General features: G+C 45.8%; 1 pseudogene; it reads right to left on the reverse strand.

The window, feature by feature from the left end:
* Positions 1 to 473: 473 nt before the first annotated feature.
* On the reverse strand, positions 474 to 2,998 carry LOC123442239 (annotated as a pseudogene).
* Between the last annotated feature and the right edge of the window lie 24,781 nt (positions 2,999 to 27,779).

The following is a 27,779-nucleotide window of genomic DNA, read 5'->3' on the forward strand; positions in this document are numbered from 1 at the left end:
CTCCTCTGTGTCGCCCATCAAACCACCGCCCGGCCCTGGCACCGCCGGCAATGGCCTGACGCCGTGCTGCCCCGCCCGAGCCCCGGCGAGGCGACCTCCATCTTCAGAAGCGAGCACGTCGGCTACCATATCGTCCTGCGCCCTGACGCCTCGGACAAAGCAAGCACCCCGGCCGCCTTATCATCCTCCACCGCGATGCCTCACGCCCATTCTCGGCTCCTTCGGAGCAAACGCCAAGGCCTGCCACGCCGCCTCGCCCCATCCTGGGCTCAGACGGTGCGTACGCGCGCCCGTGAGCTCGCCCTCATTTCGGCCAAGGCCACCTTCGGCGACTTCATGTCCACCGTGCTCTCCCTGGCCCACCTCATCATGCCCCCGCTCGTAGCTGAGCCGCTCGACATGGGCCTCACCGCCTCCGGATCTGCGCGGGGATTTGCCCGGAGGACGCGACCGGGAGGTACACCGTGCTCTCCCTAGCCCACCTCACCGTGCCCCCGCTTGCAGCCGAGCCGCTCGACATAGGCCTCACCGCCTCCGAATCCGCGCGGGGGAATTTGCTCGGAGGACGCGAACGGGAGGTCCACCGTGCTCTCCCTGGCCCACCTCACCGTGCCCCCGCTCGCAGCCGAGCCGCTCGACATAGGCCTCACCGCCTCCGGATTCGCACGGGGGATTTGCCCGGAGGACGTGAACGGGAGGTCCACCGTGCTCTCCCTGGCCCACCTCACCGTGCCCCCGCTCGCAGCCGAGCCGCTCGACATGGGCCTCACCACCTCCGGATCCGCGCAGGGGATTTTTCCGGAGGACGCGAACGGGAGGCGGCGAGGGGAGGAGGAGAAGGGGTGGTGCCACGCGAGATGCGTCGGTGTGGCAGAGTTTGGTGATGGGATGAGGGTGGAAGTTGTGGGGCGGGATGTGGGTGGGGGTCGTGGGGCACCGGGCGGGTTGATCTGCTGGTTTCCTGCTTTTTTTCCTTTCTTTGGGTGCGTTGATTTTTCAACACTGCAGGAAGAGAGGAGAGGTGGAAGGGGAAGTCTGACGTGGGATGATATAGGAGGTCGCAGCAGGATTCAGTGTGCAACTTATCACATAAAAACATAAACTGATATCTAACGAAATCTAACACTGTATACTTGGCAAAATCAGTCGGGAAGCAACATGAGAGGTACAGTGGGTAGCAAGCAGGATTCAATGTTCATGACATGACATAGAAACTGAGAAGAGCGGCTTCAATAAAGTTGCTAGTAAAAGCTACCTTCAGACTCAAGGATCTGAGCACGTTTCTTGCGTTCTGCTGCGGCCTGCATCTCCATGGCCTCTTGACTCCATCTGGAGGAGTGATGTCCGTTAGAAAGATAGATAAACAGATTGATGGATATTAGTAATGTGATGTTGTGTGGTGGTTGGATAAGGAGATGATATATTGTGCCATACATACAGACAGTTGAAGAAGGAAGGAAGGAAGGAAAAGAAGCATATTGATTTCGTAGCGAAGACACTTCAAACCCCAAGTTTCAGCTGCCTCATTGATTGACTTCTGTAGTTGGGGAAACAAGAGAGCACATGAATCACACACAATTCAAGCATGTATATATGATACTCGAGATATAAATCAAAGTCATGTCCTAGTAATAAGCATCCAGATTTTTGAAGTATGCAAAAGGCAGGTAGGTTAGGTATGCAAAAGTACCACAATGTTGTAGTTGAGCGTGTCCCTCTCCTCGAAGGTCTTGTCGAGGGTGATCTTGCCAAACTCACTCCTCATTGTTGTCTGGGCAAGCTGGATGACAGCATAGATGGGGTTCTCGATGACGTACGACGCCATGTAGGGGTCGATGATCTGCTCCTCCAAATTAGATTAGATTAGATTCGGTTCAATCCGAATCCTAATTCCAATCCCAATCCCAATCCCAATCCAAGAGAAACAAGAAGAAAAAAAGAAGAAGAAAGAAACCTGGACGTATAGCACTCCTCCGATCTGTATTGATACGTTGTCCTTTGTGATTGTCGAGTTGTCTGGGATTGGGATGGCCTCCTCCTGATTGTTGTACGTACATTTGGCTAGGCAAGCGTCTCCACCTCAGGATCAAAGGAATCGTCCATATCATCAATAATCTGGACGCCTGAAGATCAAGCACGGAATAGAGCAAGTGCCTGTTAGGAAAATGATGGACAGAGACGTGCTCAATGACACGCAAACACAATGTATGAACACTGAATTTGTTAGAAGATTCATGACATAACCCCACACAAATTCAGCGTTTAACTTTTGCAAGATTCAACGCTCTGTCGAAAAGACGTTACCTGGACGACGCACACCGACAGGGCTGACCGGCGCTGCGGGTCGCGCGCCTCCTCGAGCAGGCGCTGGTGGGTGACCACGTCCTCCACCCTCTCCGCGTTCACATCCGCGCGTACCTGCACAGAACAGACGTCACGCGCACGACGGACAGCGTCAGCAGGACAACGTGCGGAGACCGGCAGTGCGGATAGGGGGGCGGGGGTGCGGGGGAGAGGGCTCACCGGGCGGGGAGGCGGTGGAAGTGCGCCCAGAGCGCGTCCTCGAAGGCCGGCGAAATCTCGGTGCCCCCGGCGGCGCGAAGGCGGGCGAGCACCTCGTTGTACACCTCGAGGCGCCGGCCCTGCTTGTCCGTGCGCCGCCCGCCCGCGCGACCTCCGGCTTGTCCTTGAGCGAGTGGACGTAAGCGATGCGGTCGACGCCGGGCATGAGGAGGTGGATCCCCGACGGCAGCGTCTTGAGGTACTTGCCGAAGCACTCCACCACGAACGCGTTCTTATCCGGGAGGATGCTCAGGCCCATGTGCGCCGGGGTCGGCGGCGGGTCGTAGAAGGACGGCGCAGGGTTCACTCCCCCGCGGTACCACCGCCGTTGCAGCAGCGCCGCCGTCGCGACTGCAGGGTTGGCGGTGGCGGCGGCGGAGTGGAGGAGGTGGCCGGGGATGGCGCGGCGCGCAAGCATCCGGGTCGCCGTCGACATCGCCACCGGAGTCGCCCGCGGTCAATGCGAGGGAGAGGAGGGGATCGTGAGAGCGTGGGGGGAGGCAGGTGTGATAATTCTCATAAATCAACAGCATCGTCTGCATTTAACATATGATCTCTACTGTAAGTAGTGTCCGCCTGTCCGGCATCCTTGAGGAATAACCCAAGCATTATTCTGATTATGTAGTAGGAACTAGGAACCAGCAATCCTCCAACCCATCTAAATTTCAAAGCATGGTTAGATAAGATATCTATCCGAGGTGGAACTCTGAATCCCCTTCAAACTGTAGAAGCCCAAAACTAATGCGCTTAATCCCTTTATTATGCAGTGAATAACTTCTACCAGTAGCAGTTGTTCTGTCATAATGGACATATAATCTTGGATCAGCAGGAAGTGAAGTGCATAATGACTACTTACAGGGACAGGAAGCATGTCATTCAGTCTTTTGCCGACTTCGCCGTCAAGAGCAGAGAAAACATCGACGAGCTCTATCAAGCATCCCTGGCCGTCGCGCGCATTGCCACCTTCGGGGCTCGAACACGGACTGAATCCCTCTGCTTCCTCTACATAAGGTGGAGCTGCACCGACGTTTTTTCAGGAAAGGGGATTGCATCAGGAGGGGATAAAATGTCTGAATTTACTGTGTGTTTTTGGTACTAACCGAAGATTAGTAGTAGTAATACCGAAGGGCAAATGGGTGACGACCTCGGGGCGGAACCAGTGCTGTGCGAGGACGGTGGCGCGGCGGTCGGGCTCGCCGGCGGCGGTCTCAGACGCCTCGGCCATGGCGACCTGCACGAGCTCCTCCTGCAACGCGTGCGTGATGACCTCGTCGTTGTCGACCGCGCCGACCCTGACCTCGGCGAGGGCAGGAGCATCGAGGAGGGCGCTAGCGCGGTGGGGCTGCGGCGGCGGCGGGGCGTAGTCGGTGGTGGGGGATTGAGGGCGGTGCACGCAGGCGTCACCGTCGAGGAGATGGTGGAGGCCCCAGCGGACGATGTCGGCGTCCAGATCTTGGTGGCCCCGCACCACCATGGTTGGCCGGGGATTGATTGATGAGAATCGAACCTGCGACAGCTGAGATGGCTCGGCAGCGGAACTGCAGTTCGGGGGAACAGCTGGTCCGGGAGGCGTTGGAGGATGACTGGAGGAGATGGAGAAGGGGCGGCCGGTTGGTTTTGGGGCAGGAAGATAGAGAAATCTAATATCTGTGAGGCTGGTCACAATGGGGTGGAACTTAGCAGGAACATCACACACTCCAATACGAGTTTGCTTATGTGGCACGTATTTAATAAAGAGAGAGGTGCTTGTGGTAACTAGCTAAGTTACCGGAACATCACACACTCCAAGAAACAATGAGTCTATAGCCTAATAAATGCATCGTTGCATGACAATACATACATGTTACTCCCCATTGTGGACCTGATGGCGTGCTAGTACTTTTGGTTTTTTCGCTCGCGAGGATGGTGGGATGGGTTTTTTCGGTGGGAGAGAGATCGTAACGGGGGAGAGAGGTCGAACCATCGCTGAGGTTGAACCATCACGACGGCACATCCTGCTTTAATAGTAGAAAATAATTGGAGGCAGCTTTTAAGCGATCACATTACTCCACATCATTTAATTAATTATACCATTGGATTCCTGAATTTACGTACAGATAAAAGGAAAAGTTGGCGTGATAGGGATAGTCCCATCGCATAAGAAAACCATTTGAAACGTCCGTAAAAGGAAAATTTGCGTAACAGGGATGGTCTCATCGCATAAGAAAACCATTTGACACGTCCAATGTTAGTTAAAAAACCAACGAAAGCCTTCACGCACAAGAACTCCACTAATACATAGAAGGAAAAATCTATCTAGCGGTGTGCGCATAGATGTGGTCCGATGCGGCGGCATGAGACGCGCATTCTGTTGTCTATCGGAGGCGTAGGTGGACAGTAGTTAGTAGGTGCCCATTTTTTATAGACATCTCAATTAATCCTACACAAGCATGTACTAGCATGCATGCATGGTCTATTTTTTTTGCTTTTAGCTTAATGCATGCATGGTATACTGTGATACATGAAGTACTATATGCACAACTTTTAAGTGATACATGAAGTACTATATGCACAAGCTTGTAGCATGCATGTATGCACGGTATACCTTTTTATATGTCACAACATATAGCATGCATGCTTGATCTACTTTTCTTCGCTACATGAAATACTCGTGGTAACAAGGTGATGAGGGTGCAGAACGTTATGAAACTGGTCACTAGTTATTATTTAAGTGATAAACGTTGCAAAATAATACGACAACTATAGTGTTTATAACAACTGACAAGCTTACATGAGATTTGATTAGAATTGAACTGATCGACACAACAAAATACTACCACAACTAAGTTCCAAAACAATCGAATGTCCTTTTATCACGACACAACATAACAATCAAGGGTAGAATTTAATAGACAAATACAACAAACACCGTGACAACTATTTTTTTACAATGATTGACAAGTTTATGAGACAATATGAAAACGAGGTAGGATTAAAATGACAAGCACAAAAAATATATGTGGCAACTGTGATTTTATAAACACCTACAAGCTTTAGGAGACCACATGACAACTTCGTAGAATTAAAATGACAAGCACATCAAAACATTTTGGGAACTGCATTTATAAGCACCGACAATCTTTGTACGAAACAACATTAAAAAAATAACAATTAAGTTATTTTTATTGGGCAAGTAAGTGATTAATAATATAGCAAGTGAGTGGAACAATGTGGCAATTACGAACGGAAAAAAAAAGTTTGTCAAAACATGTCGATATGGGATCTAGTTTCGAATATCTTGTCGCGACAAAGCCAACGGTGAAAACAGATAAGCGATTGAATTAATGATTTTAAAGATAAAACTTTTTGAATTTCAAGCATTAGAGAGAATCTTGACAACCTCATCATCGCATGCATGCATGGTGCATAGAGTGAAAATTAAGCCATATTTTATACTGGCTGATGATTCTTGTCTATTTAGGTGCATGTGCATGCAGTCTTCACTCCTCTTTATATTTTCCCGCCGTACGGGAGCATCATTATGCGGCGCCGCTGCGTAGTTGATTCCTACATAAAAAAGGAATCCACTATTCGCCGTTCAGGGTGACCCAGTAAACCTGCGCACTGAAGAGAGTGAGGTAATATTATGGTCTTTAAAATTGATCTTCACTTGTAGTACCACGTTGAGTACCACGTGAGGTAAGACTCGTTGCATCGGAAGTAAGATTACAACCTAGACAATGCCTCCTACGCAATGAAAAAGCACAGTAAGAATACACAAATTCCTTCTGTAAAATTACCGCGTAATTTTTTCTGATTAAGGCTGCATGGTCGCTTCTGTTTATAGACAAGAACGGAAGGAAGCAGATCGGTCTTAGGAGTCATTCCTGATTTTGTTAAGGAAAACTCTTGTCTTTCATCGGCTGATCCGCGCGATCTATCTGTCGCCCGCTTGTCCGTTGATCTTGCCTTGACACAAAATCATGCCCGCGTCCAGCGACCTAGCCACGACCGTTTCATGAAACTGGAGCATTGTTTCAGGAACCGGTCCTGAAGCTGGGGCTCCGCACCTCCGTCCCGCTCTCCTTCGCCCGTTCTCGGCGAGTCCCCGTCGCCACATGCCGTGGAGGAGCTTAGCCGCCACCGGCCGGTGCCCCGCGTCGCCTGGATCGTCGGATCCACGTCGTCCCGCTCTCCTCCACCCGCCCCTACGCCCCCGATGTCGGCCGACCCTTCCCTACGCCCCAGATGCCGACTGGCCCTCCGCCCCCAGCTGTCGGTCGTCCATCCCCTCCCCCCCCCCCCGCCCCGCGCCGCCAGCTGCTCGCCCCCGATGCCGGTCGGCCCTCTGCACGCCGCTGCCAACCGCTCCCGTCGCAGCCCCTCCACCCTTGATCCCGGCGGGGCCTCCCCTTCCCCCACCCCCCCGCACCGTCAGCCGCTCGCCCCCGACGCCGGCCGGCCCTCCGCACGCCGCCAGCGCCACAAGGGAGGTAGAAGCCATCAGGGCACCCCAAGGGCGCGCCCCATTGGCTTGCGGGCACCTCATGACCCCTCCAGCCTTCTTCCGATGCTCATTGGTCTTCTTTTGATCCAGAAAAAATCACCAAAAAGTTTCAAGCCAATTGAACGTCGTTTGGTATGAAAAAATGCAAAGTGAAAAGCATGTAAAAACAGCTAGCAACTCGCACCAGGCACTGGGTTAATAAGCTAGTGCTAAAAATAATATAAAATGGTAAATAAATGCCCCAAAAGTATTCAAGAATGATAATATATCAGCATGACACAATAAAAAATTATAGATACGTTGGAGACGTATCAGCGCCGCTCAAATCGTGGCTCTTCGACGCGCCTCATCGGTCTTGGAGGCGTTGATATAATTGGTATTGAAGTAGAATGGGTGTTGTTGAGCTTCGACTTCTTGGCGACCTAGCATAAAAGTACTACTTTACAGGCTAGAGTTTCAAAAGAGTACCGATTTTTATTTTTCTCAGATAATTACCAAATGGTTAGTCGGCTGTTTCAAGAAACCCAAATCATCCAGTGCTTTACGATTAATCTTGATTATGACAGGTCGGACCACACTAAACGTGTTGTTAGTTTGACCGTTAACTGACATATGAAACCCACATGTGAATGTCTCTTCTCATCTAGTCATCTTCTTCTCCTCCTCTCTGCAAACAATGGTAGAAATTTCATCGAGTCTTTGAATCCCTCCATTACCCGTAAGAAGAACATACCCAGTATGGAGTGAAATCCTATGAGAAAAATGTGAGACTTGCTTTCTAAACTACTAAAAATTCTAAGCAAAAGTATAAAGGAGCCAAAGCGACAATCAAATTTCCTTACGTTGGTTTATCCACAAATGTAACATTATGTGCTGTAAAAAATAGAAATGGGTATGTTTTCATTCCTACAGAAATGGTACCAAATTTATGACTTGTTTTCACAACAGACAAAATCCACAGCACACATACATGCATAGAAGAAAGCAAACCTACTTTTAGGTTTCGAACTTTTCTAATAGCTGGAGGGAACCACACACTTCATAGAAGAAATGCCTCACTTGTGTGTTGCCGCAGAGGTATTCCTAGAAACACCAAAACGACCAGCCACGCACCAAAAAGACCAGTTCAACTCCTTATATTTCCTAATGGGCATAACAGGACCGGATCACCACCTCCTCCAACAACGCATGAGGATGTATTGACGAGGCCGAAGAACCTTGGCGGACTAGGTTTCCGTGATATGGAAATTTTAAATCTCGCTCTACTTACAAGGAAGGTATGGAGAGTTTTAAGCGAACCAGCGTCTCTTAGCGCGCGTATTCTTAAGGCAGCATATTTCCCTGACACGGAGTTGCTGGACGCTGAACATGGTAGCAGGCCGTCACAAATTTGACGTGCCATTCTTGATGGAAGAGATATGTTGAGGCAGGGCATCATCTGCAGAATTGGGAACGGGAACATTACCGACATTTGGTGGTTGCCACAAACAGGTATGATGAGACCTTTATCGTCACCGATTCCAAACCCACCGTGCCTCGTATTCGAGATGGCCATCGCATCAGCGGCGGCAGGTAATGAACAGCTAGTACGGTAGGTATTCTTGCCAATTGATGCTGAGTCAATACTATCAATTCCATTATGCACAAGAAACATAGAAGATTTCTGGTCACAGAGTGGTGAGAAGCGGGGAACTTTTTTGGTGAAGTCAACATACAGGTTTATCTTGCACACAAAATATACAAGAGAAAATTGGATAGATGAAACAGAAAGTTCCTCGCGCAATGACCATGAAAGCAATGATGGATAGAGATGTGGGGCCTTGACGTTCCTTCCAAGGTAAAAATGTTCTTGTGGAGCCTTGCAAAAAGCTCTATACCCACCTCCGACCTGCTCCACCACAGAAACATGTCCACCTCAGGGGCATGCAGGTTGTGTGGAGCTAGGGACTCATGGATTCATACTTTGATCAACTGTTAGATAAGAAGTGTCTAGGCATTGGCAGATGAGGAGCTTGTTGCATAGATGTGCCAATATGATACGGACAATGCAAGGGAATGTATCTTCTTCTTGATGAAACAACTCCCTCGTCATCTCTTTGTCCGTATGGTAATCACCTCATGGGCGATTTGGGGAGCAAGGCAAAAGGCGATTTATGAAGATATATTTCAAAGTCCTTTGTCGACGCATTTGTTTGTTCAGTCTTACTGGAACGATGTTCAAATCCTGAAGAAGCCTAACACCTCTCCAGCCCGTGCTGGAATCGCAAGGACAAGTGGCTAGATTCCCCCACCCTTGGGCACGGTTAAGGTGAATGTGGATGCAGCGCAGTGGCCGGGAGAAGGGGCAAAGGATCGGTTGCTGCAGTTTGCAGAGAATGGAACAAATCTTTTTTGGGTGCTTCAGCAATTGTCTTTCGTGGCATCTCGAACCTAACTACACTGGAAGCTCCAGCAGTGAGAGTCTATGGCGCTTGCAGAGGATATAAACTTACAATCATCCATGTGGCGTCCGATTGCAAGGTGGTGGTCGAAGATATCAAGAGAGAGAGCGCGGGATAAACTATGGTGCCATTATACATGAAATGATAGAGTACTCTACTAGCTTTTCTAGTTGTAGTTTTATCCACAAATTTAGGAGGTCGAATGTCGAGGCTCATAATGTAGCGAAACATGCTTTGAAACTGGGGTTGGGCCGCCATGTTATGTTAGGCCATCCGGGTGATCTTCCTTTCGTTCATATAAACATTGTGACGGCTTAATAAAGTTTCATGAATTGTCTAAAAAAAAAATTTAAAAACGGTGCGCTGAACAGATCAATCCGAGGATCTCCTCATTTCTTTGAGGCAATGCCAACCACTTCGCCAGCATTGACTTGGTATATAATAGGTAGGGCGCGACATACTAAAAGTGAAAACGAGCCGATTTTCACGCTGGTTCATTTATGTTTTCTGTTTTCTATCTAGTTTTTTTATTTTTCTTTCATTTTTATTTATTTATTGGTTTTCTTTGTTTTTTTTTCTTTTGCCTTTTTCCTTTTGTTTTTCCCCTTTTTCTTTTCTTTTCTTTTCTTTCGTTCATTGTTTTTATATGTTTTCTTTTCAACCTGATTTCCTTTTTTTACTCTTAAGCTTTTTATTCTTTCTTGGTTTTCAATGCTTTTTTGTCTTCTTTTGTTTTTCCTTTTTTCTTCTCAGGTTTTTGTTATTTATTCTTTCTGGGTTTTTTTCTTTGCTTTTATTTTTATTTTCTTTTTTATTTGGTTCATTTTGTATCTTTTTCGTTTTTCAGTTTTTATTATTTTTTTCCTTTGGTTTTCATTCTTCACTTTTTTATGTGTCAACAACGCCTTTCTAATACAAGTTTAAGTTTTTTGAATGCGTTGTTAATATTTTTCAAATGCAATATTAACATATTATAATGCATGGCCAACTTTTTTCCTATGCATATTTCATATATTTTGAAATGTTTGATTACCATTTTCAAAATACAATATTAATTTTTTTTAACATATGGTCAACATTTTTTTGTATACATTTATCATTTTTTAAATGCTTTATTAACATTTTCATATACTTCCTTAATATTATTTTTTCAAATACTTGTTCTATGTTTTTCATATATATACATGATCAAACAAATTCATCATTTATAATACATGATAAAAAATTTTATACACATTTAACATTTTTCAAATGCTTGATCAACATTTTTTAAATACTTGTTCACCGTTTTGTCAAATGCTTGATTAATTTTTGAATTTACATGTAAAAAATCATCATTAAGGAAGAGATAGGCCTCTTCAGCCAGGGTTCCTACCCTCTCGCAGAACACGAGATATACGGGTGCCCCTCTTGGCTCGCACAAGAGCAGGAAATAGAGAGATGGAAGATATTGGCCTGGTCGCAGTATGGGCTACAGGTTGAGTAGATTTTAGTATTTTCTAATAAATATATTTCGATTAATTCAAAAAGGATGTCCAAAAAAATCAAAATCAGATAAACATTTCAACAACTAAAAATACATATTTAGATCTTAGGATTATTATTTCCATCCCAAGTGAAAAATAAACAAGAATTAATTTTAGTTTTAAATATGCTTTATGAGCATTATAAATTCCCAAAAGTATTATTCCGGGATAGTCATTTTGAACTTACCAAATGTTTAAATGAGCACTAATAAATATTTCCAATGATATTTTTGGAAAATTCATCTTTTCTTATCTCATTTTTATTATATGAATAATTTAAAAACATTTAAATTTCCTTAAAGATCCAAATTCAAATAATAATTCAGAAATAAATCCTATATGAAATATTTACCATCACAATTGAGAAAGTCAGTTTATTCTTACTCCTAGAGGAAAATTCATGTTGATGTTTTGAATAAACTTTACAACCAAGGATTTTATTTATTAGATAATTAATTATCCACTTTTTAAACTATGATTTGGAAAAGTTCAAAGAAAGGCCAAAAGGTTAATCCCCCCTAAAACTCAAAGCAATTCACAAAATAGCACTTTATTCACTTTCATAATTCTGTTATGATTGTGTTTTTTGTGTTTCTTTTGCGTTTGTGCCAAGTAAAACCGTTGTGATTAGTCTTGGGGATGATCGTTTGATCATGCTGGAAAAGACAGAAACTTTCTGGTCACGAAAAGAATTTTTATTTTTTTTCTGTGAGAGCTTTTGAGTTGATTCTTTTTTCTGCTGATTGCCACGCAAATTCTTCAGACTGTCGTCATTGTTCAGAATTTTTGAAGTACATAAGTATATGAAGTATACAGATTGCTATAGGCTGGTCTGTTGTTAACAGATTCTGTTTTTGTTGAGTTGGTTGCTTATTTTGATGAAACTATGGATAGTATCGGGGGGTATTAGCCATGGAAGATTGAAAATACAGTAACCCAACATCAACATAAGTATAATTTAAGTTTGCTACAGTACCTAAGGAAGTTGTGGTTTGCTTTCTTATACTAATGTTATCAGGAGTTTCTGTTTAAGTTTCGTGTTGTGAAGTTTTCAAGTTTTGGGTGAAGTTCTTATGGACAAAAATATAAAGAGTGGCAAGAGCTCAAGCTTGGGGATGCCCAAGGCACCCCAAGTTGATTCAAGGATGCCGTAAAAGCCTAAGCTTGGGGATGCCCCAGGAAGGCATCCCCTCTTTCGTCTTCAATCCATCGGTAACGTTACTTGAGGCTATATTTTTATTCACCACATGTTATGTGTTTTGCTTGGAGCGTCTTGTACCGTAGGAGTCTTTTATTTTTGTTGTGTCACAATCTTCCTTGCTGCACACCTAGAGAGAGAGACATGCACTCACCGTGATTTTGTCGAGCTTCACTTATATCCTTTGGTTAGACAATTCAGCTCACATGTGCTTCACTTATATCTTTTGAGCTAGTTGATTTTGCTCTGTGTGCTTCACTTATATCTTTTAGAGCACGGAAGCGCGTGGCTTGGTAGTTGATCTATGCTATGAAAGTAGTCTCAAAAGGGGTAGTTATCCAAAGGGATATGAAAACTTCCACCTTCATGTGCATTGAATAGTTAGAGAAGTTTGATTCATCTCAATTAGTTTTGAATTGTGGTTGTGGTAATATTGAAGTTATATTAGTAAGGTGTTGTGGATCTAGAAATACTTGTGTTGAAGTTAGTGATTCCCGTAGCATGCACGTATGGTGAACCGCTATGTGATGAAGTCTGAGCATGATTAGTCTATTGATTGTCATCCTTTGTGTGGCGGTCGAGATCGCGCGATGGTTTATACCTACCAACCCTTCCCCTAGGAGTATGCGTTGAATGCTTTGTTTCGATTACTACCAAAACTTTTGCAACAAGTATATGAGTTCTTCATGACTAATATTGAGTCCATGGTTTAGATGCTCTTTCACCTTCCACCATGACTATCTTCTTTAGTACCGTGCAACTTTCGCCGGTGCACAAAACCCACCAATAGCCTCCCTCAAAACAACCACCATACCTACCTACTATGGCTTTTTCAAAGCTATTCCGAGATATATTGCCATGCAGCTACCACCATGACATGTACCACCACTCCTACATTGCCATTGCATGATCGTAAGATAGCTAGCATGATGTTTCCATTAATGTCTAAGCCATGCTAGATCATTGTCACAGTACACTACCGAAAGCATTCCATATAGAGTCGTTCTCTAAGTTTTGAGTTGTAAGTGTGATGATCATCATTGATGGAGCATTGTCCCATGTGAGGAAATAAAAGAGGCCAAAGATTCCCACCAAAAAAAAGGCCAAAGAGCCCACCAAAAAAAAGGAGAGAAAAGGAGAGAAGGGACAATGCTACCACCTTTCCACACTTGTGCATATTAAGCACTATGATCTTCATGATTGAGAGTCTCTCGTTTTGTCACCGCCATATAGCTAGTGGGAAATTTTCATTATATAACTTGGCTTGTATATTCCAATGATAGGTTTCCACAAATTTGCCTTAGGTCTTCGTGAGCAAGCAAGTTGGATGCACACCCACTAGTTTTCTTTAAGAGCTTTCACATACTCTTAGCTCTAGTGCATCATTTGTATGGCAATCCCTACTCATTCACGTTGATATCTATTGATGAGCATCTCCATAGCTCATTGATATGCCTAGTCAATGTGGCTATCTTCTCCTTATTTCTCTTGCAACCTCCACCACACTCCACACAATTTATAGTGCTAAAACCATGGCTCGCGCTCATGTATTGCGTGAGAGTTGAAAAAGTTTGAGGAAGTAAAGGTGTGAAAACAATTACTTGGCCAATACCGGGGTTGTGCATGATTTAAATTCGTTGTGCAAGGATGATAGAGCATAGCCAGACTATATGATTTTGTAGGGATAACTTTCTTTTGGCCTTGTTGTTTCGAAAGTTCATGATTACCTTGCTAGTTTGCTTGAATTATTATTGTCTCCACGTCAATAGCAAACTATTGTTTTGAATCTAATGGATCTGAACATTCACGTCACATAAGAGGAGTTACAAAGGACATCTATGTTAGGTAGCATGAAAGCATCAAAAATTCATTCTTTATCACTTCCCTACTCGAGGACGAGCAGGAGTTAAGCTGGGGATGCTTGATACGTCTCAAACGTATCTATAATTTTTGATGGTTTCACGCTATTATCTTGTGAACTTTCGATGTTTTGTTTACCTTTTATATCTTTTTTGGGACTAACTTATTAATTCAGTGCCAAGTGCCAGTTCCTGTTTTTTCTGTGTTTTTGACTCTTTTCAGATCTAATTTTGGAACAGAGTCCAAACAGAATAAAATCCTCAAAATAAATTATTCCAGAACGGAAGAAGATCGGGAGGCTTGAGGGCCAAGGCAGGGGGCTCCCTGGGAGCCCACAAGCCATGTTGCCGCGGTCAGGGGGGCCCGTGGCAACCAGGCTTTTGGCCTCCCTGGCGCTCCTCTGCCCTAGCTCTTTGGTCTATAAATTCCCTAAAAATCCAGAAAAAAATAAGGGCATCCACGAAAACACTTTACCGCCGCCGCAAGCTTCCGTTTCCGTGAGATCTCATCTGGAGACCCTTCCCGGTGCCCTGCCGGAGGGGACTTTGGAGTTGGAGGGCTTCTACATCAACATCATCACCTCTCCAATGACTCGTGAGTAGTCCACTTCAGACCTACGGGTCTGTAGTTAGTAGCTAGATGGCTTCTTCTCTCTCTTGGATCCTCAATACAAAGTTCTCCATGATCTTCATGGAGATCTATCCGAGTAATCTTCTTTGGCGGTGTGTTTGTCGAGACCCGATGAATTGTGGATTTGTGATCAGATTATCTATGAATTATATTTGAGTCTTTGTTGATTTCTTATATGCATGATTTGATATCCTTGTAAGTCTCTCCGAGTCTTGGGTTTTGTTTGGCCAACTAGATCTATGATTCTTGCAATGGGAGAAGTGCTTGGTTTTGGGCTCATACCGTGTGGTGACCTTTCCCAGTGATAGAAGGGGCAGCAAGGCACACATCATGTTGTTTCCATCAAGGGTAACAAGATGGGCTTTTATCGTAGATATGAGATTGTCCATCTACATCATGTCAACTTGCTTAAGGCGTTACTCTGTTCTTTTGAACTTAATACACTAGATGCATGCTGGATAGCGGTCGACGTGTGGAGTAATAGTAGTAGATGCAGAAAGTATTGGTCTACTTGTTTTGGACGTGATGCCTATAGATATAATCATTGCCTTAGATAACGTCACGACTTTGCACGGTTCTATCAATTGCTCGACAGTAATTCGTTCACCCACCGTCTACTTGCTTTCATGAGAGAAGCCACTAGTGAACACTACGGCCCCCGGGTCTATTCACAACTATCGTTTCCACTTTCACTTTTACTTTGCTTTGTTTCCTTTGTTGCTTTCAGTTCTCACTTTGCAAACAATCTATAAGGGATTGACAACCCCTTCATAGCGTTGGGTGCAAGCTCTTTGTGTTTGTGCAGGTACTTGTGGCTTGACGCAATCCTTTCTCTGGATCGATACCTTGTTCTCAAAACTGAGGGAAATACTTGCCGTCGCTGTGCTACATCATCCTTTCCACTTCGAGGGAACACCAACGCAAGGCTCCAAGACCACGGGGGAATCCTTTGCATATTTGCCAAGGAAGTCCCTAAAGGCGTAGCCGTAGCAGAAGGATTCCTGGCGCCGTTGCTGAGGAGTATCAAGACAAGAACAGTCTCCCGTCAACAGGCTTGTTTCTGGCGCCGTTGGAAGGTCTTTTGTTGCAGTAGCAGCGAGCAACCGGCCAACCATCTCAGCGGCACGACGCTACCCAAGAAAGTACCCCCGCCATCTTAGCGGAGAAGCAGCGTGGATTCCACGGAGCCCGTTTGATACGTCCCAAACGTATCTATAATTTTTTCTTGTTCCATGATCTTTTGGGTGAGACTGTTATATGTTTTGCTCCACTTTTATATAATTTTACACATATTTGGACTAACCTATTAACTCAGTGCATCCATTGCCAGTTTCTGTCTGCTGATGTCTATTTTGCAGGGGCTTTTATCCAATTTTCCGAAGCCCAAAAAATTCCACGAAAAATATATAAAAATCAGCGAAATAAAAGCTTACAGATCACCGAAGATGGGCCAGAGGGGGGCCAGGGGCCGTCCAGGCAACCTGCTGGCGCGGCCAGGCCTTAGGCCGCACCAGGAGGCGGCCTGGGTGGCCCCACCTCCTCCGTTGCCCTCCTTTGGCATATATTTAGTCCTCCGAGAGGAAACCCTTCCACAACTTCCAGAATCGCGAATTTCCCCATCATTCCGCTGCCCGCCGCTTTCGAGATCGACCTCCGAGAGGAAGGATTGACCTTCGAGAGCTTCTTTCCAGCACCCTGCCAGAGGAAGGATTGACCTCCGAGAGCTTCTCCACCGCCATGGGCGCTTCCCGGACGTGTCGTGAGTAGTCCTCCTTGGACCATGGGTCCATGACTAGTAGCTATGTGATGTCTTCTCTCCAATCCTGTGCTTCAATGGTTAGTCCTTGTGGGCTGCCCTACATGATCAAGGCATCTATGTAATTCTCTTGCTATTGCTATGTGTTGGGTAACGTAGCATAAATTCAAAAAAAAATCCTACGCATATTCAGATCTTCCTATGGAGAGACCAGCAATGAGAGAGGGGTGAGTGCATCTTCATACCTTTGAAGATCGCTAAGCGGAAGTGTTACTAGAACGCAGTTGATGGAATCATACTCGCGGCAATTCAGATCGCGGTGTGATTCCGATCTAGTGCCGAACTACGGCACCTCCGCGTTCAACACACGTGCAGCCCGGTGACGTCTCCCACGCCTTGATCCAACAAGGAGGAGGGAGAGGTTGGGGAAGATCTCCAGCAGCACGATGGCATGGTGTCGATGGAGAGACGAGGTCTCCCGGCAGGGCTTCGCCAAGCACCGGCACAGAGGAGGAGAAAGAAGAGCAGGGATGCGTCGAGGGAGAGGGAAAAATGTGTCTCCAAAAGCCCAAAAGTGCCCACTATATATAGGAGGAGGGGAGGGGGGTGTCACCCCTAGGGTTCTCACCCTAGGTGGTGCGGCAGCCCCCCAGATGGGAGGTGCGGCGGCCAGGGCAAGGGGGAGGGGTGGCGCACCACTAGGTGGGCCTTAGGCCCACCAACGCCTAGGGTTTCCCCCCTCTACACCTCCTGCGCCTTGGGCTGAGTGTGGGGGGAGCTGGTTCCCTCCCGCACTTGGCCCATCTAGCCTCCCGAGGTCGTTGCCCCATTCCGGTGGACCCCTGGGGCCACCTTCGGTGGTCCCGGTGGTCCCGGTACGTTATGGTGACGCCCGAAACACTTCCGGTGTCCGAAACCATCCGTCCTATATATCAATCTTTACCTACGGACCATTCTAGAGCTCCTCGTGATGTCTGAGATCTCATCCGGGACTCCGAACAACTTTCGATAACCTCGTATAACAATTCCCTATAACCCTAGCGTCATCAAACCTTAAGTGTGTAGACCCTACAGGTTCGGGAGATAGGCAGACATGACCGAGACACCTCTCCGGCCAATAACCATCAGCGGGGTCTGGTTACCCATGGTGGCTCCCACTTGCTCCACGATGATCTCATCGGATGAACCACGATGTCAAGGATTCAATCAATCCCGTATGCAATTCCCTTTGTGTGTCGGTATAGAACTTGCCCGAGATTCGGTCGTCGGTATACCTATACCCTGTTCAATCTCGTTACCGGTAAGTCTCTTTACTCGTTCCGTAGCACGTCATCGTGTGACTAACTCCTTTAGTCACATTGAGCTCATGATGATATTCTACCGAGTGGGCCCAGAGATACCTCTCCGTCACACGGAGTGACAAATCCCGATCTCGATTTGTACCAACCCAACAGACACTTTCAGAGGTACCCGTAGTGCACCTTTATAGTCACCCAGTTACGTTGTGACGTTTGATACACCCAAAGCACTCTTACGGTATCCGGGAGTTGCACAAACTCACGGTCAAAGGAAAAGACACTTGACATTAGAAAAGCTTTAGCATACGAACAATACGATCTAGTGCTACGCTTAGGATTGGGTCTTGTCCATCACATCATTCTCCCAATGATGTGATCCCGTTATCAATGACATCCAATGCCCATGACCAGGAAACCATGATCATCTATTGACTAACGAGCTAGCCAACTAGAGGCTTGCTAGGTACACATTGTGATCTATTTATTCACACATGTATTACTGTTTCGTGTTAATACAATTATAGCATGAACAATAGACGATTATCATGAACAAGGAAATATGATAATAACCATTTTATTATTGCCTCTAGGGCATAGTTCCAACAGTCTCCCACTTGCAATAGAGTCAATAGTCTAGTTACATTGTGATGTATCGAACACCCATAGCATTATGGTGTTGATCATGTTTTGCTTGTGGAAGAGGTTTAGTCAACGGGTCTGCAACATTCAGATCCGTATGTACATTACAAATCTCTATCACTCCACTCTGGACATGGTCCTGGATGGAGTTGTAGTGGTGTTTGATGTGCTTCGTCTTCCGGTGAAATCTGGGCTCCTTGGCTATGGCAATGGCCCCGGTGTTATCACAGAAGAGTGTCATTGGACCCAACGCGCTTGGAACCACTCCAAGGTCGGTGATGAGCTCCTTCATCCAAATTCCTTCATGAGCCGCTTCTGAAGCAGCTATGTACTCCGCTTCACATGTAGATGCTGCCACGACTTCTTGCTTGCTGTTGCACCAGCTCACTGCCCCACCATTCAAAACATATACGTATCCGGTCTGTGACTTAGAGTCATCCGGATTTGTGTCGAAGCTAGCGTCGACGTAACCCTTTACAACAAGCTCTTCGTCACCTCCATAAACGAGAAACATTTCCTTAGTCCTTTTCAGGTACTTAAGGACATTCTTGACCGTTGTCCAGGTTCCGTACCGGGATCACTTTGGTACCTCCCTACCAAACTTATGGCAAGGTTTATATCAGGTCTGGTACACAACATGGCATACATAAGAGAGCCTACGGTTGAAGCGTAGGGGACAAAACTCATCTTCTCTCTATCTACTGTCGTGGTCGGCGACTGAGTCTTACTCAATCTCATACCTTGCAAAATTGGAAAGAACCCTTTCTTTGAGTTTTCCATATTGAACTTCTTCAATATCTTGTCAAGGTATGTACCTTGCAAAAGACCTATGAGGCGTCTCGATATATCTCTGTAGATTTTGATGCCTAATATGTATGCAGCTTATCCAAGGTCCTTCATTGAAAAACTCTTATTCAAATAGGCTTTTATGCTCTCCAACATCTCTATATCATTCCCCATCAATAATATGTCATCCACATACAGTATGAGGAAAGCTACAGAGCTCCCACTCACTTTCTTGTACATGCAGGCTTCTCCGTAAACCTGTATGAACCCAAATGCTTTAATCACCTCATTAAAGCGAATATTCCAACTCCGAGATGCTTGCACCAGCCCATAGATGGAGCGCTGGAGCTTGCACACTTTGTTAGCACCCTTAGGGTCGACAAAACCTTTTGGTTGCATCATATATAACTCTTCCTTAAGGTTCCCGTTAAGGAACGCTGTTTTGACGTCCATTTGCCAAATTTCATAATCATAAAAGGCGGCAATTGCTAACATGATTCGGACTGATTTCAGCTTCGCTACGGGAGAGAAAGTCTCTTCGTAGTCAATCCCTTCAATTTGTCGAAAACCCTTTGCGACAAGTCGAGCTTTGTAAATGGTTACATTACCGTTCGCATCAGTCTTCTTCTTGAAGATCCATTTATTTTCTATGGCTCGCCGGTCATCGGGCAAGTCCACCAAAGTCCATACTTTGTTCTCATACATGGATCCTATCTCGGATTTCATAGCTTCAAGCCATTTGTTGGAATCCGGGCCCGCCATCGCTTCTTCATAGTTCGAAGGTTCACCGTTGTCTAACAACATGATTTCCATCACAAGGTTGCCGTACCACTCTGGTGCGGAGCGTACCCTTGTGGACCTTCGTGGCTCAGTAGTAACTTGATTCGAAGCTTCATGATCATTATCATTAACTTCCTCTTCAGTTGGTGTAGGCGCCACAGGAACAACTTCCCGTGCTGCGCTACTATCTTGTTCGAGAGGGGGTCTTAATTATCTCATCAAGTTCTAGCTTCCTCCCACTTACTTCTTTCGAGAGAAACTCTTTCTCTAGAAAGGATCCGTTCTTGGCAACAAAGGTTTTACCTTCGGATCTAAGATAGAAGGTATACCCAATAGTTTCCTTAGGGTATCCTATGAATACGCATTTTCTCCTCTTTGGGTTCGAGCTTTTCTGATTGAAGTTTAATGCTTCAGATAAGCATCGCAGCCCCAAACTTTAAGAAATGACAACTTAGGGTTCTTGCCAAACCACAGTTCATACGGTGTCTCTCAACGGATTTAGACGGTGCCCTATTTAAAGTGAATGTTGCAATTTCTAATGTGTATCCCCAAAATGATAGTGGTAAGTCGGTAAGAGACATCATAGATCGTACCATATCTAATAAAGTGCGATTACGACGTTCAGACACTCCGTTGCGTTGCGGTGTGCCAGGCGGCGTTAGTTGTGAAACGATTCCACACTTCCTTAGGTGTGTGCCAAACTCGTGACTCAAATATTCTCCTCCATGATCAGATCGTAGACACTTAATTTTTCTGTCACGTTGATTCTCGACCTCACTCTGAAATTCCTTGTACTTTTCAAATGTCTCAGATTTGTGCTTCATCAAGTAGATATACCCATACCTACTCAAATCATCGGTGAGAGTGAGAACATAACGATAGCCACCGCAAGCTTCAACGTTCATTGGACCACACACATCAGTATGTATTATTTCGAATAAGTCGGTTGCTCTCTCCATTATTCCTGAGAATGGAGTCTTAGTCATCTTGCCCATGAGGCACGGTTCGCATGTGTCAAATGATTCAAAGTCAAGAGACTCTAATAATCCATCAGTATGGAGCTTCTTCATGCTCTTAACGCCGATATGACCAAGGCGGCAGTGCCACAAGTATATGGGACTATCATTATCAACTTTACATCTTTTGGTACTCACACTATTAATATGTGTAACATCATGATCGAGATTCATCAAGAATAAACCATTCACCAGCGGAGCATGACCATAAAACATATCACTCATATAAATAGAACAACCATTATTCTCTGACTTAAATTAGTAGCCGTCCCGCATTAAGCAATATCCTGATACAATATTCATGCTCAAAGCTGGTACTAAATAACAATTATTAAGGTTTAAAACTAATCCCGACGGTAGATGTAGAGGTAGCGTGCCGACGGCGATCACATCGATCTTGGAGCCATTCCCGACGCGCATCGTCACCTCGTCCTTGGCCAGTCTCCGCTTATTCCGCAGTTCCTGCTTTGAGTTGCAAATGTGAGCAATAGCACTGGTATCAAATACCCAGGAGCTACTACGAGCGCTGGTAAGGCACACATCAATAACATGTATATCACATATACCTTTAACGTTGCCGGCCTTCTTGTCCGCTAAGTATTTGGGGCAGTTCCGCTTCCAGTGACCCTTTCCCTTGCAATAGGAGCACTCAGTCTCAGGCTTGGGTCCATTCTTTTTCTTCTTCCCGGCATCTGGCTCACCGGGCGCGGCAACGGCTTTGCCGTCTTTCTTGAAGTTCTTCTTACCCTTGCCCTTCTTGAAACTGGTGGTCTTGTTGACCATCAACACTTGATGCTCTTTCTTGATTTCTACTTCTGCACACTTGAGCATCGAGTACAACTCGGGAATGGTCTTCTCCATCCCTTGCATGTTGTAGTTCAGCACAAAACCTTTGTAGTTTGGTGGAAGAGACTAGAGGATTCTGTCAATTATAGCATCATCCGGAAGTTCGACTCCAAGTGAAGTCAGACGACCATGTAACCCAAACATTTTGAGTATGTGCTCACTGACAGAACCGTTCTCCTCCATCTTACAGCTAAAGAACTTGTCGGAGACTTCATATCTCTCGACACGGGCATGAGCTTGAAAAACTAGCTTCAGCTCTTGGAACATCTCATATGCACTGTGTTTCTCAAAACGCCTTTGGAGCCCCGTTTCTAAACTATATAACATGCCACACCTAACCAGAGAGTAGTCATCACTCCGCGTTTGCCAGACGTTCAGAATGTCCTGGGCTGCTGCGGGAGCAGGAGGGTCACCTAGCGGCGCATCAAGGACATAAGCCTTTTTAGCTGCTTCAAGGATGAGCTTCAAGTTGCGAACCCAGTCCGCAAAGTTTCTACCATCATCTTTCAGCTTGTTTTTCTCTAGGAATGCGTTGAAATTGAGGTTGACGTTGGCCATCTACAATATTTATAAAGACAACTTTTAGACTAAGTTCATGACAATTAAGTTCATTTAATCAAATTAAGTATGAACTCCCACTTAAATCGACATCCCTCTGGTCATCTAAGTGATACATGATCCATGTTGACTAACCCGTGTCCGATCATCACGTGAGACGGACTAGTCACCATGGTGAGCAACTTCATGCTGATCGTATTAAACCATACGACTCATGTTCGACCTTTCGGTCTCTTGTATTTGAGGTCATGTCTATACATGCTAAGCTCGTCGAGTCAACCTAGGTGTTTCGCGTGTGTAAATCTGGCTTACACCCGTTGTATGTGAATGTTAGAAACTATCACACCCGATCATCACGTGGTGCTTCGAGACAACAATCCTTCGCAACGGTGCACACTTAGGGGAATACATTCTCTAAACTTTAAGAGGGATCATCTTATTATGCTACCGTCGTTCTAAGCAATAAGATGAAAAACATGATAAACATCACAATGCAATCATATAGTGACATGATATGGCCATTATCATCTTTGCTCTTTTGATCTCCATCTTCAGTCATCGCATGATCATCATTGTCACCGGCGTGACACCATGATCTCCATCATCGTGTCTCCGTGAAGTCGTCAGGCCAACTACTACTATCACTACTACTATCACTACTACTATAGCTAACCGTTAGCAATGAAGTAAAAGTAGTAAGCACATGGCGTTGCATCTCATACAATAAATTAAGACAACTCCTATGGCTCCTGCCGGTTGTCATACTCAAAGACATTCAAGTCGTGAAACCTATTACAATAACATGATCATCTCATACATCATACATGCAACATCACAACTTTGGCCATATCACATCACATGTCAAACCCTGCAAAAACAAGTTAGACGTCCTCTAATTGTTGTTGCAAGTTTTACGTGGCTGATTTGGGTTTCTAGCAAGAACGTTTTCTTACCTACGTGACAGTCACAACGATGATATGCCAAAGCTATTTACCCTTCATAAGGACCCTTTTCATCAAATCCAATCCGACTAGAGTGGGAGAGACAGACACCCGCTAGCCACCTTTATGCACGGTGTGCATGTCTGTTGGTGGAACCAGTCTCACGTAAGCGTACGTGTAAGGTCGGTCCAGGCCGCTTCATCCCACAATACCACCGGAAAAGACTAAGACTAGTAACGACAAGCAATTGACAAATCATCGCCCAAAACCTTTTGTGTTCTACTCGTGCATAGAATCTACGCATACAAAACCTGGCTCGGATGCCACTGTTGGGTAACGTAGCATAAATTCAAAAAAAATCCTACGCATATTCAGATCAACCTATGGAGAGACCAGCAACGAGAGAGGGGTGAGTGCATCTTCATACCTTTGAAGATCGCTAAGCGGAAGCGTTACTAGAACGCGGTTGATGGAGTCGTACTCGCGGCGATTCAGATCGCGGTGTGATTCCGATCTAGTGCCGAACTACGACACCTCCGCGTTCAACACACGTGCAGCCCGGTGACGTCTCCCGCGCCTTGATCCAGCAAGGAGGAGGGAGAGGTTGGGGAAGATCTCCAGCAGCACGACGGCGTGGTGTCGATGGAGAGACGAGGTCTCCCAGCAGGGCTTCGCCAAGCACCGGCAGAGAGGAGGAGAAAGAAGAGGACGGCTACGCCGGGGCAGAGGGAAAACTGTGTCTCGAAAAGCCCAAAAGTGCCCACTATATATAGGAGGAGGGGAGGGGGGTGTCACCCCTAGGGTTCCCACCCTAGGTGGTGCGGCAGCCCCCCAGATGGGAGGTGCGGCGGCCAGGGCAAGGGGGAGGGGTGGCGCACCCCTAGGTGGGCCTTAGGCCCACCAGCGCCTAGGGTTTCCCCCCTCTCCACCTCCCGCGCCTTGGGCTGAGTGTGGGGGGGTGCACCAGCCCACCTAGGGGCTGGTTCCCTCCCGCACTTGGCCCATCTAGCCTCCCCGGGTCGTTGCCTCCTTTCGGTGGACCCGTGGGGCCACCTCCGGTGGTCCAGGTGGTCCCGGTACGTTACCGGTGGCGCCCGAAACACTTCCAATGTCCGAAACCATCCATCCTATATATCAATCTTTACCTCCGGACCATTCCGGAGCTCCTCGTGACGTCCGGGATCTCATCCGGGACTCCGAATAACTTTCGATAACCTCGTATAACAATTCCCTATAACCCTAGCGTCATCGTACCTTAAGTGTGTAGACCCTACAGGTTCGGGAGACATGCAGACATGACCGAGACACCTCTCTGGCCAATAACCATCAGCGGGATATGGATACCCATGGTGGCTCCCACTTGCTCCACAATGATCTCATCGGATGAACCATGATGTCAAGGATTCAATCAATCCCGTATACAATTCCCTTTGTCTGTCGGTATAGAACTTGCCCGAGATTCGATCGTCGGTATACCTATACCTTGTTCAACCTCGTTACCGGTAAGTCTCTTTACTCGTTCCGTAGCACGTCATCGCGTGACTAACTCCTTTAGTCACATTGAGCTCATGATGATGTTCTACCGAGTGGCCCAGAGATACCTCTCCATCACACGGAGTGACAAATCCCGATCTCGATTCGTACCAACCCAACAGACACTTTTAGAGGTACGCGTAGTGCACCTTTATAGTCACCTAGTTACCTTTTGACGTTTGATACACCCAAAGCACTCCTACGGTATCCGGGAGTTGCAAAATCTCATGGTCGAAGGAAAAGACACTTGACATTAGAAAAGCTTTAGCATACGAACAATATGATCTAGTGCTACGCTTAGGATTGGGTCTTGTCCATCACATCATTCTCCCAATGATGTGATCCTGTTATCAATGACATCCAATGCCCATGACCAGGAAACCATGATCATCTATTGACTAACGAGCTAGCCAACTAGAGGCTTGCTAGGGACACATTGTGATCTATTTATTCACACATGTATTAATGTTTCCTGTTAATACAATTATAGCATGAACAATAGACGATTATCATGAACAAGGAAATATGATAATAACCATTTTATTATTGCCTCTAGGGCATATTTGCAACACTATGCTCGGTTTGTTGGGGTCCGATGGATTATGAGATTATGTTCAGATTGTTATGAGTTATATATTTGATTATCCTTTTATATTATGTTCCTTAGTGATTCATGCATGTTCTCCGTTGCTATTTATTTCTTTGGCCGAGTAGTAGATTGTAACTCCAAGAGGGAGCGTTATGCATGATTGTGGGTCCATGCCCCTCGATGTCTAGCTTGAGTGACGGAAACATGAGACTAGGGGATGTGTTGTTGCCACCAGGGAGAAAACAACGGTGCTTGTGACCACGGTTGCAAGAATTGTTTACCTTACGCATAGTTCGTCAATGCAGTTGTCCGTTGCTTTGAGTTTACACTTTGGGTGGGGCTCGCAACTTAATACCGATGAGATGTTCTGGATAGATATCTCAAGGTGAATGATTAGTAAGTAGATGCTGATGAATAGACGGTCTACTTGTCTTGGCGTACTGCCCATTACTATTGAACCTCTAACTATCGAGTAGCATAATTAGCATTGCGGTGCGTTCACAATTCTGTCAATTGCCCAACTGTGATTTGTTTACCCAAGCATAGTTGTTTATCGTCTTTTAGAAGAGAGACATCACTAGTGAACATCATGTGACTCCGGTCCATATCATCATCATTGTTTACACCTCAATCATTTACCATTTTCATTTACTTTTCCGTTGCAATCACTATTACTTTCCCGCTTGTGTTTTGATCCTTTGCAAACTACAAGGCTGGTGAGATTGACAACCTCTCTGTACTTGTTGAGAGCAAAGCTATTTGTCGTTTGTGCAGGTCCACGTCTTCTGCTAGCGCCAGGGTGGAAGACACCTACTTGTTGATCCAAGGAGTCCTACTAGTTCGATAAACCTTACAGTCTTTGTGTGAGGGAAAACTTGCTGCTGACTACATCTCAACCTTCCACTTGGGGTAACCAACAAGGAGCGAGGAGTATATAAATCATCTCGTCATCACTATTTAGCATGACTTCACGGCTCCTAGCTACCCCGTGGATACTATCACGGAGGCTCGACATTGCGAGCTTATGATGACATGTCGGAACCTCACTTACAAGGTGGTTGTCGGCTCTGTTGCACCTCCTCAACCCAACGGAACTTTTCATTGCCTTCCGATTCCACATGGCTATGCTATTGTGATGGTGGATCAAGTAATGGAGGGATTTGAGGAGCTCGAGCTTGACCACCCTACAGGTGAGGGGGAGAATCAGCTTGTTCGTGCTCTGAGGAGTACATGTCTATGGCACAAGGAGTTCATCAAGCTTCCAAACTGTACGCCTCCTCCTCCAACGACGACAAGTCAGGGCACTCCGCGTCCTCCTCCTCCTCCTCCTTCTTGATACGTCTCTAATGTATCTATAATTTTTGATGGTTCCATGCTATTATCTTGTCAACTTTGGATGTTTTGTATGCATGAATATGCTATTTTATATATTTTTTGGGACTAACCTATTAACTCAGTGCCAAGTGCCAGTTCCTGTTTTTTTCGTGTTTTTGACCCTTTTCAGAGGAGAATATTAAACGGAGTCCAAACGGAATAAAACCTTCAGAATGATTTTTTCCGTAACAAAAGATACGCAGGGAACTTGAGAACCAAGGCAGAGGACCCCGAGGGAGGCCACAAGCCCCCTAGCCGCGGCCTGGGGGGCGCGCCTACCAGGCTTGTGGGCCCCCCCTTGGCTCCTTTGCCCTACTTCTTCCGCCTATAAATTCCCTAAAAATCCAGAACTGCCAGAGAGAGCCACGAAAATACTTTTCCTCCGCCGCAAGCTTCTGTCTCCGCAAGATCCCATCCGGGGCACGTTCTGGTGCCCTGTCGGAGGGGGGATTCAGACACGGAGGGCTTCTCCATCAACACCATTGCCTCTCCGATGATGCGTGGGTAGTTCACCACAGACCTTCGGGTCCATAGCTAGTAGCTAGATGGCTTCTTCTCTCTCTTGGATTTTCAATACAAAGTTCTCCATGATCTTCATGGAGATCTATCCGATATAATCTTCTTTTGCGGTGTGTTTGTCGAGATCCGATGAATTTTGGATTTATGATCAGATTATCTATGAATATTATTTGAGTCTCCTCTGATCTTTATTTGCATGATTTCGTATCCTTGTAATTCTCTTCGAGTTGTGGGTTTCGTTTGGCCAACTTGATCTATAATTCTTGCAATGGGAGAAGTGCTTGGTTTTGGGTTCATACCGTGCGGTGTCCTCACCCAGTGACAGAAGGGGTAGCGAGGCACGCATCGTGTTGTTGCCATCAAGGGTAAAAAGATGGGTTTTATATCTATTGCATGAATTTATACCTCTACATCATGTCATCTTGCTTAAGGCGTTACTCT

The sequence above is a fragment of the Hordeum vulgare genome, chromosome 3H (genome assembly GCF_904849725.1).
Source record: "Hordeum vulgare subsp. vulgare chromosome 3H, MorexV3_pseudomolecules_assembly, whole genome shotgun sequence".
Taxonomy (NCBI): Eukaryota; Viridiplantae; Streptophyta; class Magnoliopsida; order Poales; family Poaceae; genus Hordeum; species Hordeum vulgare.